This window comes from Ailuropoda melanoleuca, chromosome 3, assembly GCF_002007445.2.
Source record: "Ailuropoda melanoleuca isolate Jingjing chromosome 3, ASM200744v2, whole genome shotgun sequence".
NCBI classification, from domain to species: Eukaryota; Metazoa; Chordata; class Mammalia; order Carnivora; family Ursidae; genus Ailuropoda; species Ailuropoda melanoleuca.
The window spans coordinates 45,858,470-45,874,378 of NC_048220.1; positions in this window are offsets into that span (position 1 = coordinate 45,858,470).

Here is a 15,909-nt window from a genome sequence, read left to right on the forward strand (position 1 = left end):
ATTAATTCATATTTCCACAAGCAATATGGTAGAATTTTTCCTGAATCCATGCCAAAAATAGGTATCTTAAGTCTTTATTTTGACAGTCTGATGGCTATAAATATCTCACTGTTGCCTTAATAAGGTTGAATGCTTTTTGGTATTTTGCTTTCAGCTGACTCTTCTTTTCTATTACCCCAACATCTTTTGGGTTGTTTGCCTTTTTTAAATTAATTTATAAGGCCTGTTTGTATACTAAAGATATTAAGCATTTACCTATCACATATGTTATAAATATTTTTCCCAGCATGGTCCCTTTTTCAAACAAAATTTTAAATTTTGAGTATTTAGATACATCTATACTTTTTTTTTTTTTTAGTGTGTCTGGGTTACCAGAATTGGTGAAATAGTCTCTTCTGCCTCTAGGATTGTACATAAAGAATTTTGAACGGTTTTCATTGCTTTAAATTTTATACATAAGTCTTTAATCCATCTGGAATTTATTTTTGCGTTTGGCATGACTTAAGAGTCCAACTTAATTTTTTTCCAGATGGATAACCAGTTGTTCAAGCTCCGTTTATGAAATAAATGACCTCTTCTGACTGCATGAAATATCGCTCTAGTCCTGAATTAAACTCGTTTATATTAGGTTTTATTTCTCTTCACTCTCTTTTGTTCCACTTACTTACTTGTCTATGCCTGTGCTACTATTATTTTTGATAGGCAAGTCATCCCTTGTCTCAGTGACCAAGGAGAAGTGTAAGGAAGAACATCCGTCGGGTTGCTTAATTAGTTCATTCATGAGAGGCGTGATGAAAAGGTAATGGAGAGGTTATAAAGGATAAAGAGACAAAGGGCAGAGAGAAGGGAAAGGAAAAAAATAAAAGACTGCAGGATAAAAGCTGTCCATGAAAAAAATAACATGTAAGAAAATCCCACCCACCTCTTTTTCTTCCTCCCACTCCATAGAGAACGATGTGACTATTAGCTTTGAGATACATGACCACTGTCATGATCACATCCAAATGAGCATCATTGCGTCACTACCAACTGCTGTGCTTGGTAAAGCCCATGAGAAAGTGGCTGAGATCTCTTGCCTAGGATGAGCTTTGAAGTGAGTTTGAACTGTGATTTCAGAAATGAACATAGTTGATAAAAATGGCCCTCTAGAAGGAGAATCTTCTTTTCTACAAAATCATCGGCCATACTAAATTATGAACAGCAGAGCTGGGCATTGTTTTGAAAGGTTGAATATCATGATGGATCCAACTCATTATTGCACATTTGTATTGCCCTCTTTATTTAAATAGCTAAGTGCACAAAGAGAAAATTGTTTCAGTTTGAAAAAGCTTAGATTTTTCCCTCGAGTGAAAGGATTCTTTCTGCCTCAGTTTTTATTTACACCAGCTCTCCCAAGGGTCTCTCCATCTGTTCATTCTTTCTCCCGGCCTCAGTTAGTGTTCTGTGTTAAGAGTACAGATTTACGTAATTGGCTATTCTTTATTGGAAAGGATGTATTTTAACCCATTTGGGGAAACATATAGTAAAAAAAACAACAAAAACCCACATTGTAGATTTTGGGAGCCTCATTGTTTATTTCTTTACTTTTACATTCTTTCTTGTTTTTTATTTCAGGTGCTTTTTTAGTCTGTATGATTTTTTTTTTCCTTATTTAGTTAACTTTGATTATATTCTTTATGGAACTGTTATAGACCCTTCATGCTCTTGTCAATAAGAACATATCAGTAGAATCCTTCACCTAATGTATAGATTTTGTGTTAAAGGAATGGTGTGGGAAAATTTAATGAAGTGATTTCGGTAGAGCAATTAGCAGTCATTTTGTTTGTGAACCTTAATTGGGGAAATTGGGAGCTATTTGTAGAAATGAGACGATACAGAAAAATCCAAATGCCCACTTTCTCCTCTTCTGTTTTGCATTACCTATCAATATATAGGGTGTTTACATTCCTCCTACTAGGTTGGTTTATGTATAATTCTCCTTGAACAAAAGTAGATAGTATAGATTATATTTCTTTATAATGATATATTCGAATGTTTAAATTAGAATCATCAGAAGAATTTGGATGAATTTGAGCTCTGGATTGTTAATGTGAAAAAAATATGTTAAGAATGGTATAGGGGATGAAGGTTTCAAATTACACATTTTGTTTTTAAGTAAAGTTGCCACTCCCTCTGAAACTACATCAAAAGATATATTTCAAGCCCCCTTGTCCAGCTTTTCTGTGGGATTTTTTAGACAAAGGCCGCTTAATTGGCTGTCAGTGAGTAACACCTCATTCTTTTCCATCCATATGATGTGGGAGAAATAAGAGAGACCTAAACAACACAATATAATATTGTTGGAAATTGTCTTAGAGACACAAGCTTTGATTCCACATCTGTAGACTTGATAGTAAGGGAAAAGATTCCCCTCCCCTTCCTCTCATCATTTTTCTAAAGCTGGTCTCAATTCAAGATAAAATAAAGTTCTAAAATGTAAGATTATTTTAATATCAAAGGGAGGCATTGAAAACTGTGTTTTTACCAAAATTGTAGGCTCATGCCTTCTTTTAAAATTAAACTTAAAAAGTCACCCCCCACATTTTAGTACAGAAGCTCACAAAGGGTAGGGCCAATGTTTAGTTAGCCAGAGGCATTAATAATGCAGTGTTAATCTGACCTTGTTAGTATTTAAATAGAAAAAGAGTATTATTGTAAATTAAAAAAAGAAAATGTATTTCTAAAAATCTTAAAAATAAAAAATCAAAATTAAAAGCAACCTTTTGAATTCAGTTCAAAAATTTTTGATAAGTAAGACTTAGAAAAAGGACTACATAGTAGCATATTTCTGAAATTGGTATTCAATATTTTTTCTCCAAATATTTCCTCATTTCTCTCCTTTTTTTCAGTTTGATAGTTGGCCAGGACTCATTGTTTTCTAGATACTTTTTTGATTGAAAATTCAAAGACTCAAGATTTAAGGTAAACAGGTGGTATGGATTTGAGGAGAATGGAGCCTTCTTTGGAAAACAGAAAAGATTTCCTTGGGCTAAGGAAGAGAGGGACTCTGAATCCTAGGTAGAGTAGGCCCTGGATCCTGCTTCCTGCATGGACTCATGAAGGTAATGAAATATCAGATGGACTGTGTGGAGACACAAGGGAAAAGTTTGAAATCCATTATGGAGACATTTCAGTAAGATTCTAAATGACCACTTCTGTACAGAAGCACCAGAGTGGTCCCCATGTCTTATAGTAAAGATTCTTTGGAAGTAGTGAAGACCTAGTCTTAAAAAAAAACCCAGACAGACAGAAAAGAGGGTTGCCTAAGTACTTCAAAGTGAGTATCCAAGAAGATAATAGGTCAGTACATAATTGTGTAGACAGAAGGCTCCAAGAATAAGAAGAATGTTGCATACTCTACCACAACTTCATACTTGGTCAGCCCCTTGAGAACTTAGATCCAGTGCCTAAGATGAAAGGGAGAGAGGGCACAGCATACTGATGGAAATTAGCTTCTGTCACCTGATATGGCGGTTCAAAATAGAAATTCAGTTGATTTATAGAAATTGAAGTTGTAATATCTCACTTAAGAGTGTGGATTAAGATTCATAGTCACTATATTGAAAACAGTAGAGGGGAAGGATGAGTATCTCATCAGTGGACTTCTTCCACCTTCTACCTTTAAGCTGCAACCAGTGAAGGAAAATTCCTCTTTATCTGGCAAGAATGTAGTTTTTTTTTGGTGGCTGTTTCTTTTTCTTGTCTTCCTTTTTTTTTTTTTTTTTTTTTTTTTTTGAGAGAGAGAGACTGTATGTGTGAGTGAGGGGAGGGACAGAGGAAGAGTGAGAGAATCTCAGTCAGGCTCTATACTGTGTGTGGAGCCTAATGTGAGGCTTCATCTCAGGACCCTGAGATCATGACCTGAGCCAAAATCAGGTATCATATGCTTAACCAAATGAGCTACCCAGGCGCCCCTGATAGCTGTTTTAAAGCATGATCCATATTTGTGGAATGGCAAGTATTAAAAAGAGTTTCTAAGGGCTGGCCCCATGTTCTGCTGTGAGATAGTTTACAGTGGGAAGCCTGCCTTCAGTGAGGTGTCAACATTTTTTCTTTTCTTTCACTTTCTTTGTTCTGTCTCTTATATATTAAAGGTGTCTTCTGTTTTACTGATCAGAAAATAGTAGTATTTTAGTATGTATTTTGCTATGATATAGGCTGTGTAGTATTTTAAACAGGTGGCTTTAGTTTACTTCTCCAATTAAATTTCTTTGTATCCTTTGTTTTTTCTCATTACCTTAAAGTGCTACTGTCATTAAAATATTTCTTTTTTCTTTTTCTTTTAGATTTCTTTTTACTTTACCTGATGTTATTAACTTCAGTGGCAGTCCTTTTCTCATTTCTGGCTTTGTATTTTGAAATATCATTAGTTTTTGTCCTTTATCTTAAATTTTGTTTTGCTACCTTATATTATTTTTCCTCCCAAAATGTTTTACTGTGCTAGTGTGTATGCTTTTTCTTGGTTTTCAGATTTAATCCTCTTACTCTTCTACCTTTTCTATATTCTGTTGCTTTATTTTTACTTCCTTTATCTTTTTTTTTAAGATTTTATTTATTTATTTGACAGAGAGAGAGAGATAGCCGGCAAGAGAGGGAACACAAGCAGGGGGAGTGAGAGAGGAAGAAGCAGGCTCCCGGCAGAGGAGCCTGATGTGGGGCTCGATCCCAGAACGCCAGGATCACACCCTGAGCCGAAGGCAGACACTTAACGACTGAGCCACCCAGGCGCCCCTTGTACTTCCTTTATCTTGAGAGAAGTGTGACTTAATTTTCTAAATAGCAAACAAGAAGCAGCATTCAAAGCATGGTAGCAGTGGAGTGGACCCACATACCAAACAGAGAAGACTGGAAGGTTTAGGGTGAAAGGAGGGTGAAATCATCTGGCCAAGTATATGCTTGCATTATGATATTCATATGACATTTTGTCAAGTTAAAATTATTGTACCCTTGGCTTGTGATTTAGGATTTTTTAAACTAACCAGTTGTCTGTCTGTCCATGAACTGGAGAAACCCTGAAACTGATTTTTGAGGAAAATCTTGGACCTGTTCACAGGTTGACCTTTGACTCGCTTCCGTTCTATAATAGGGAGTACTATTTGTTTGTTGGACTTAACCAATTCTCAGAAAATACTAGCAGTGCTAGCCTGAGAATAAACATACACATTTTTCTGAGAGCTTCTTTCAAGAGTAATTTAAAACCTTATGCCAGGGGCGCCTGGGTGGCACAGCGGTTAAGCGTCTGCCTTCGGCTCAGGGCGTGATCCCAGCGTTCTGGGATCGAGCCCCACGTCAGGCTCCTCTGCTATGAGCCTGCTTCTTCCTCTCCCACTCCCCCTGCTTGTGTTCCCTCTCTCACTGGCTGTCTCTATCTCTGTCGAATAAATAAATAAAATCTTTAAAAAAAAAAAAATAAAACCTTATGCCAAAATTTGAAATATGCACAGAGCAATTTCACATTGAAGAATGAAGAATATATTCTATGGAAATACTCACAAAAGTACTCAAGGATGTCAGTAAAACACTGTAAGCCATAGATATAATTTGAAAACAATCTAAATGCTCACTTAGTAGGACATTTTGTTTTATTTAACTATATACTAAATGTATGTTAAAAAAGAATAAGTTGGTCCTCTGGGTCCAGCAGCATTAAAGGTTAAATTTCTGAGGGTCCCTGCTCTCACAAATAGAAGACATTCAGGGGGTATCTGGGTGGCTTAGTCGGTTAAACATCTGAGTCTTGATTTCAGCTCAAGTCATGATCTCAGGGTCCTAGGATTAGGCACCACATCAGGCTCCATGCTAGGTGTGGAGCCTGTTTGGGATCCTGTCTCCCCCTCCCCCTCCCCCAGCCCATCTTTAAGGGAAAAAGAAAAGAAAAAGATTCAAAATATATCCAGGAAAAAAATATGTAGGAGCCAAAACTACAGGGAAAAAAAAGAAAACCAAATTGCTAAGTATATGTGATGACATGGTTGCTTTGGGAAGATTTCAATGTAAGATCTATGACCAAATAATAGGTAATAACAATTTAAAAACTCTTAGAAATAGGCGTTTTACCTGTGAAACCTATTGTTATAGAAGTTACCTAACAGATTAGGTTTTTGTTTGTTTGTTTGTTTTAAGGAGAAAAAAATGTAATGGAGATTTAGTAATAGTCTGGGGAATAATGAGTATAAAAGGTCAGAATTACAAGTGTTGGTTATCATTATATGTAAGCCTTTTAAATATCACTTTTAAAAAGTTAGACAAGGATTTTGGGAAAATGATGAAAGTGGTATAATTTTTAATCCTTTTGAATCGAAGTGGAGGAAAGGCACAGAGCCAGAGATTGTCAGAAAGTGAGAGGCTATAGCTTTTAACACTTCAGTAAAACTACAAAGCAGAGGGGCACCTGGATGGCTCATTTGGTTGAGTGTCTGCCTTCCACTCAGGTCATGATCATAGGGTCCTGGGGTCAAGCCCCGGTGTCAGGGGTCCTTGCTCCGAAGGGAGCTTGGTTCTCCCTCTCCTTCTTGCTTGTGATCTCTCTTGCTATATCTGTTTGTCTCTCTCAAATAAATAAAATAGTAAAGAAAAAAAACTACAAAGCAGAGTTATAGATAAACGATGCTAGAAAAGCTCTTAAAACCCATCCATCCCTCCTATAAGTTAAGGAAAACTAAACTGGATTCCATGGCAAGTAATTATAAGGAAAAAAAGAAAGCAAGAATAAGGAGCATAATAATGTTCCCACAGAGAACTGAAGCAGGAAGACATGACCATAAAACAAAAAGCATAACCTGATGATATAACATTTCAAAAGGAGCTAAAAATTAAGAAATTATAGGTGGGGATATGAAAGAACAGCATACATGAGACTAAAACAAGAATTGATGATAAAAAAAATCATTTCATAAATACAGTCTAGAATAAACATGAGAGTAGATACTACCAATAACACCTGAAAGTAAATAGCGAAAAGAAAACATGAAGGATGAGAAAAGAGTTCAAAAATGTACGAGATGAAGATAGCAAAGAGGGTCCAATATGCATATAATTAGGGATCCTTGAATAAGAAAACTAAGCCATTGGAAAAGAACATATAGTAAAAACTGTAACTCAAGAAAATGTTTTTGAAATTAAAAAGGAGACAACACTATACATTGAAAGAACTCACCATTTATCTGTTGAGATGTGGTATAAAATTATGTCACTTAAAATATGCAGCGAACTGCAAAGTCTTATTGCAGTAAAATTACTAGACTTTGAAGAAACAGAAAAATAAATTGAAAACTGAGAAAAAGACCAAGACATTTATCAAAAAAAGAAAATTTGATGTCATCAAACTTCTTGATAGTCGTGGCTTACGCTAAAAGTTAATAGTCTTAATAAAAAAAAATGTGAGCCATTTACTTTATGACCAGCTAAAATGACTTTCTGATAGAACAGTTGCACACCAACAGTTATTAACATGCAATAATTCAAGGAATATTTTTTTCTGAGTAATTTACAAAAGAATGAGCTTTAGGCAATGATAAAAAACAAAAGAAAATTGAAGTAAGCACTGGTAATGAATATTAAACATACATTTGCAAATAAGACTAAAACCAAATAATAGTTATGTAAGAAAGTGTATAGTGTGTAATAGCTGTAAACTCCAAAAATGATAATATACTATAGCTATCAAAATATTAGGGGAGAATAAGAGAAACATGAAAAGTTTAAAAAACTTATTGATAGTTTCATAGTTATTATTGAGAGTACACTAATATTGTTTTAAGCTAGATGTTCAAGGAGATGCAGGGAAAATGAAAAAAAGGTTATTATCTTATAATATTGTTCTATTTTCAAATAGAAAATAACCAAAAAAAAAAAAAGAAAAAAAAAGAAAGGTACTAAGTGTTCTATATAATGTAAAACAGTATGGCGGAGTTGGAGCCAAAATACAAATCATATAAAAAAATAAAAGGGGTTAATTGACCTATTAGAATTTTTTCTGACTGGTGAACAAAGCAGGATCCAAAACTACATTATATATAAGAGACATCCAAAGGAAAGAGATTCAGAATGGCTGAAAATAAAATTATTTTCAAGGACATATCAAGTAAATAAATCAGTGGTCAGAATATTGATATCTGACAAGGTAAAATTTAAACTGAAAAATAATGATAAGACAGAGTTCTTTCTTACACCATGCACAAAAATAAATTCAAAATGGATGAAAGACCGAAATGTGAGACAGGAATCCATCAAAACCCTAGAGAAGAACACAGGCAGCAACCTCTTTGACATTGGCTGTAGTACCTTCTTACTATATACTTTGCTAGAGACAAGGGAAACAAAAGCAAAAATAAACATTGGGTCTTCATTAAGATAAAAGAACTTCTGCACAGGGAAGGAAGCATTCAGCAAAACTAACAGTCAACCTTCAGAATGGGAGAAGATATTCGCAAATGACATATCTGATAAAGGGTTAGTATCTAAAATATATAAAGAATTTATCAAATTCAACTCCCCCCCCAAAAAAAACAAGTAATCCAGTTAAAAGCCATGCAGAAGACAAGAATAGACTTTTTTCCAAAGAAGACACACAGATAGCCAACAGATGCATGCAAAGATGGTCAACATCACTCATCATCAGGGAAATACAAATCAAAACTGCAATGAGATAATCACCTCACACCTGACAGAATGGCTAAAATCAACAACAGGAAACAACAGGTATGGGCGAGGATGTGGAGAAAGGGGAACACTCTTACACTGTTGGTGGAAATGCCAGCTGGTGCAGCCAACTCTGAAAAACAGTGTGGAGATTGCTCAGTTAAAAATAGAACTACCCTATGACCCAGCAATTGTACTACTAGGTATTTACCCAAAGGATACAAAAATACTGGATCAAATGGATGCATGTACCCTGATGTTTATAGGAACATTATCAACAATAGCCAAGTTACAGAAAGAGCCCAAATGTCCACAGCTGATGAAATGGATAAAGAAAAGGTGGTATATGGGGCGCATGGGTGGCTCAGTCATTAAGCGTCTGCCTTTGGCTCAGGTCATGATCCCAGGGTCTTGGGATCGAGCCCCACAATGGGCTCCCTGCTCAGCGGGAAGCCTGCTTCTCCCTCTCCCCCTCCCTCTCCTTGTGTTCTCTCTCTCACTGTGTCCCTCTTTGTCAAATAAATAAAATCTTTAAAAAGAAAAAAAAAAAAGAAAAGGTGGTATATATATACACATACACACAATGGAATAGTACCCAGCCATCAGAAAGAATGAATCTTGCCATTTGCAATGACAGGATGGAGCTAGAGTGTGATTTGCTAAGCAAAATTAAGTCAGTCAAAGAAAGACAAATACTATATGATCTCACTCATCTGTGGAATTTAAGAAACAAAACAGATGAATATAGGGGGGAGAAAAGAGAGGTATACCAGCAAATAGACTCTCAACTATGGAGAACAAAGTGAGGGTTACTGGAGGGGTGGTCAGTGGGAGGAGGGGTTAAATGAATGATGGGGATTAAGGAGGGCACTTGTGATGAGTACTGGGTGTTGTATGTAAGTGATGAATCACTAGGTTCTGCACCTGAAACTAATATTACACTGTTTGTTAACTAACTGGAATTTAAATAAAAACTTGAAAAAAAAGAGTTGTTCTATAACTGCAACATAAAAATAAACAAAAAAGAAAAATGATAAGACATTAAGATATTTTATAAAACTAAAGGCTAAAATTCAAAATGAAAATAAATTATATTTACAGAGCATCTTTTATACTATAGACGATTGACTGTGAAATAGACAAAAGTTTAATAATATATTAGAAAATCTTAATACACATTTAAAATCCAAAACAGATGAATTAGACTAAAAATTAATGATGATTTAGAAAAAGGCCAGCAAATAGTTTCTATAAGGGGCCAGATAGTAAATATTTTAGAATTTGTGGACCATTCTGTCCCTGTTGCAAGTACTCAACTCTGACATAGTGCAAAAACAGCCAGAGATTATACATAAATGAATAGGTGTAGCTATTTTCCAACAAAACTTTATTCACACAAACAGGTTGGGCCAGACTACTTTGCTATAGAAAATCCATAAATTCCAAGTGTTATATATAGTACAGGAGCATTTTCTTATTTTTTTTCCCCTAATGCAGTTACACTAAAGTTAATCACCAAAAAACAAAACAAAACAAAAAACAAAAACAAAAAAACCCAAACCCACAAAATACTCTAACACTTAGAAACTTCTGCCATTAAATCCTATATCTCTAAGACTAAAAAATGGAAGATAAAGAATTTAAAAATCCAATCTAAAAAGTTAAAAATTAAAACACAAATAAACCAAAATAAGCAGAAAGCATTAATTAAGAGCCTAAATGAACACTTAGCAAAGAAAAATACTATAAAACCAAAAGGTTTGTTTTTGAAAAAAATTGATGTCACTGGCTAACCTGATCAAGCAAAAAGGAGATAAAGTATGCATGTACACAATTAGGAAGCGCAAACGATAAGTAAGCCTGGAAAGAGAAAATTTTTAAATATTTTAAGAGAGTACACAACTTTGTGGAAATACTTTGAATGTCTAAACTAAGTGGATTAATTTTTAGAATAAATGAAAAGTACCAAAATTGACTCAAGGAAAGTCTACACAGACAAATTAGCTTAAAAATGTAGAGAAAGTGTCTTAGTCCACCCCCACAAAAGACACCATCTTCCAGTGGTTTCATGGGAGAATTCAACTAAGACTTTCATGATGACATGACTGTTAATGCTACTTAATTATTTGAGTTTTTACTCTAAAAGGGAAGAACAAATTCAAGTTTATTTTTATGAAGTAGATACCATGTTTTAGAAACTAATACAAGATTATGATGGAGAGGGAACAACAGACTAATCTGACTTATGGATATTGATGCAGAGGTCTCAACTAAATTGGTATTAGCATGTTAATACTTGTTATTATGTTACCAGATCCTTTTCATTATGTTGCCTCGATGGCTTGAATTACTACAGTAACCTTCTGTCGGATCTTCCTGACTCCTACTTATTTCTTCTTATCAAGGGTTTTTAGACTCCATTGGTATATTAAAGTAGAAATATGAACAAGTAGGGTCATGCAAAGATGGTTTAATGTTAGAAAAAACCTTAAAACTATCATACTAATAGAACTACACCGCAAGATCATATTATCATTTCCATAAATGCAGAAGAGGCCTAGGTAAAAATCCAGCTATTGATGTTCTCAACAAGTATTGATGGATACTTCCTGATAAGAATGAAATACATCTATAACGTAATCTTACCTTATGATCCGGGAATTCCACTCTACAGGAAGAGAGGCCCAAAAATGTCTACGATAGCATTGTTTACAATACAAAAAGCTGGAAATAAGTTAGTCATCAAGAGGTACTGAAATATTTTCATTCATCAGACTCTTGTAGTTAGTATGAATTAACTAGCACTAAAAGATTGGCTGTATACTAATCTGCTAATGTCTATCTGTGTGACTTTGGCAGAGCTATTTAATTTCCCTGGGCTTTCGGTGTTCCTATTTGTAAAATGGAGATAACAGTATCTACCCTGCAGTATAGCAATCAGAATTAGAGTTAATACACATGTGAAGCCCTTTTGCACAGTGTGAAACATGGCAGGCACTCAAATGATGGTTATCTCAGAGGTGCACTAATGCTGCCAGGTTTATTTAACTAGGTTATAGCAAGCGGAATCAGTAGAGCTTTATTAATAAGGCAGAAGTTACCAGCTCCTTTTCATTGTGTTTCCTTAGTTGAGTTCACCGCTCTTACTACTTGGATTACTACAGTAACCTCCTGTCTGATCTCCCTGACCATAGTCTGTTTTCTTCTTTTCAATGGTTCTTCAGACCATGGGCCACATTCCATTAGAGCGTTGTGAAATCAGTTTAGTAGGCCAAGGCCAGAATTTTAAAACTTGAACCAGAATAGAAAATATCAGCACATCACAGGCTGTCCAACCCTGTTTTGTGAAGCTATTATTTAGTTCTTTCTCTGTGTTTAAGTATACTAGGTTGTTACGATGTAAGAGCATTTACAGTGGGTGACAGAGTTTGATAGATCTCTGCATATGATCCATTCTCTACGAGTCAGCTAGAGTGATCTACTGTGATGCAGATCTGCTTATGTCAATTTCTTATTTATTCATAAACGGCTGTCAACAGCTTGGAAATGTTTAAGTTCCTTACATGCGAGTCCCTTTGAGATCTTAAGCTATTTTCCAAGCCCTGTCTCCTCTCCATGGTCTCTAGATTACCCCAGTCGGCATCCTAGTGATCTATTTGTAGCTCACTGGACAAGTTGACATTCACACCTTTGCACAAACTGTCCTCTCCCTGGTTGCCACTTTCCTCCTTCTATGACTAAGGTCTCCTGTTATTGCTCTAAAATTCAGCTAATGCCACTTTATTCAGGAAGCCTTTCTGGATTCTCTCTCCCTCCTGGGCTCTACAAGCACCTTATCATTAACTTTGTAATGGTACTTGTTACAAAGTATGAAAATTTTAGTTTATTAGTTTTTCCTGTCCACCAGAACATAAATTTCTTTTTTTTTATCAGCCAAACTAAATTTTATTTTATTTTTTTAAATTATTTTTTAATGTTTTTTTTATTATATTATGTTAGTCACCATACAGTGCATCCCCGGTTTCCGATGTAAAGTTCAATGATTCATTAGTTGCGTATAAAACCCACTGCACCATGCAATACGTGCCCTCTTTACTACCCATCACCAGTCTATCCCATTCCTCCACCCCCCTGAGGCCCTCAGTTTGTTTCTCATAGTCCGTAGTCTCTCACGTTTCATTCCCNCTGCTTTGTCAAAGATTAGTTACCTAAAGAGCCGTGGGTCGATTTCTGGGTTCTCTATTCTGTTCCATTGGTCTATTTTTGTGCCAGTACCATGTTGTCTTGGTGATCACAGCTTTGTAGTTCAGCTCGAAATCTGACATTGTGATGCCCCCAGCTTTGTTTCTCCTTTTCAGCAGATCCTTGGCGATTCGGGGCCTTTTCTGGTTCCATACAAATTTAAGGACTGTTTGTTCTAGTTCTTTGAAAAATGTCCTTAGTATTTTGTTTGGGATAGCATTGAAAGTGTATATTGCTCTGGGTAGCATGGACATTTTAACTATGTTAGTTCTTCCGATCCATGAGCATGGAATATTTTACCGTCTTTTTATGTCTTCCTCAAAGTCTTTCAAGAGTGATTTGTAGTTTCTACAATATAGATCCTTTGCATCTCTGGTTCCATTAATTCCAAGGTAATGTATGGTTTTTGGTGCTATTGTAAATGGGATGGATTCCCTAATTTCTCTTTCTTCAGTCTCATTATCCATGTATAGAAATGCAACTGATTTCTGAGCATTGATTTTGTATCCTGCCACATTACTGAATTGCTCTATAACTTCTGATATTTTGGGGGTGGAGTCTTTTGGGTTTTCCATATAGAGTATCATGTCTTCTGAGAAGAGAGACATTTTGACTTCTTCTTTGCCGATTTGGATACCTTTGATCCCTTTTTGTCGTCTGATTGCTGTTCCAAGGACATCTAGTACTATGTTGAATAATAGTGGCGAGAGTGGGCATCCTTGTCGTGTTCCTGATCTTAAGGGAAAGGCTTCCAGCTTTTCCCCATTGAGAATAATGCTTGCAGTAGGCTTTTCATAGATGGCTTTTATGAGATTGAGAAATGTACCCTCTATTCCTACACTCTGNCTGGCTTTTATCAGATTGAGTAATGTACCCTCTCTTCCTACACTCTGAAGGGTTTTAATCAGGAAAGGATGCTATATTTTGTCAAATGCTTTTTCTGCATCAATTGAGAGGATCATATGGTTCTTGAATCTGTACTTGCAGATATGATGTATCACGCCGATCGATTTGCAAATGTTGAACCATGCTTGCATCCCAGGTATGAATCCCACTTGGTCATGATGGATAATCCTTTTAATGTACTGTTGGATTCTATTAGCAAGGATCTTGTTGAGGATTTTGGCATCCATATTCATTAGAGAAATCGGTCTGTAATTCTCCTTTTTGAGGGGGTCTTTGCCTGGTTTGGGGATCAAGGTAATATTAGCCTCATAGAATGAGTTTGGTAGCTTTCCTTCTGTTTCTATTTTTTGAAATAGCTTTAGGAGAATAGGTATTATTTCTTCTTTGAATGTTTGGTAGAATTCCCCAGGAAAACCGTCTGGGCCTGGAGTTTTATTATTTGGAAGGTTGTTTATCACTGACTCAATTTCTTCATAGTTAATTGGCCTATTTAAGAAATCTATTTCTTCCTGTTTCAGTCTTGGTAGTTTATAGGTTTCCAGGAAGGCCTCCATCTCTTCCTGATTGCTTAATTTACTGGCATATAGCTGTTGATAAAAGTTTCTAATAATCCTTCCAATTTCATTGGTGTTGGTCGTGACCTCTTCTTTTTCAGTCATAATTTTAATAATCTCAGTCCTTTCTCTTTGTTTTTGGACAAGTTTTGCCAGTGGTCTATCAATTTTATGGATTCTCTCAAAGAACCAGCTTCTAGTCCTGTTGATCTGCTCTACTGTGGTTCTGGTCTCTAATTCATTGATTTCTGCTCTAATCTTGGTCAACTCCTTCCTTGTCAGTGGGTTAGGCCTGTCCCTCTGTTGCTGTTCCAGTTTCTTGAGGTGAGAATATAAAAACTGGATTTTAGATTTTTCTATTCTTTTGAGTGAGGCTTGGATGGCTATGTATTTCCCCCTTAGGACTGCCTTTGCAGTATCCCATAGGTTTTGGACCGTTGTGTATTCATTCTCGTTGGTCTCCATAAATTGTTTAATTTGTTTTTTGATTTCCTGGTTTATCGAGTCATTCTTGAGCAGGATGGTTCTTAGCCTCCAAGTGTTTGAGTTTCTTCCAGGTTTTTCCTTGTGGTTGAGTTCCAATTTCAGAGCGTTGTGGTCTGAGAATATGCAGGGGATAATTTCAATCTTTTGGTATTGGCTGAGACCTGTTTTGTGTCCCAGAGCATGATCTATTCTTGAGAATGTTCCATGGGCATTTGAATAGAATGAGTATTCTTTGGTTCTGGGGTGTAGTGTTCTATATATATCTATGAGGTCCAACTCGTCGAGTATGGCATTCAAAGCCTTTGATTCTTTACTTAGTTTTTTCCATGGTGTTCTGTCTATTTCTGATAGTGAGGTGTTGAGGTCCCCTACTATTAATGTATTTTTGTCTGTATGTCTCTTTATTCTGGTTGAGAGTTGGCTTGTGTATCTTGCTGCTCCCTTGTTGGGGGCATATATATTTATAATTGTCATATCCACTTGTTGAATACTTCCTTTAAGAATNATCCTTTAAGAAGAATATAGTGCCCTTCTGTGTGTCTAACTATAGCCTTTAGTTTAAAATCCAATCTATCTGATATGAGAATTGCCACCCCAGCTTTCTTTTGAGGTCCATTTGCGTGAAAGATGGTACTCCATCCCCTTACTCTAAGTCTGAATGCATCTTTGGGTTCAAAATGAGTCTCTTGTAGACAGCAAATGGANTGTCATTTCTTTTTATCCAATATGCATCCCTGTGGCGTTTTATGGGAGCATTTAAGCCATTCACATTGACACTGAATACTGAGAGATAGAATTTTAATGATGCCATGTTGCCAGTAAAGTCTTTGTTTNTCTTTAAAGTCTTTGTATCGGTTGTGACTTGCTGCTCTGTATCACTCTTGGGGCCTTTTTACCTTTATAGAGCCCCCCTTAATATCTTCTGTAGGGCTGGTTCCATGGTTATGAAATTGGTTAATGACTGGAGATTCTGGAACGTCTTTATTTCTCCATCAATTCTGAATGACAGCCTTGCTGGATAAAGGATCCTTGGCTGCATGTT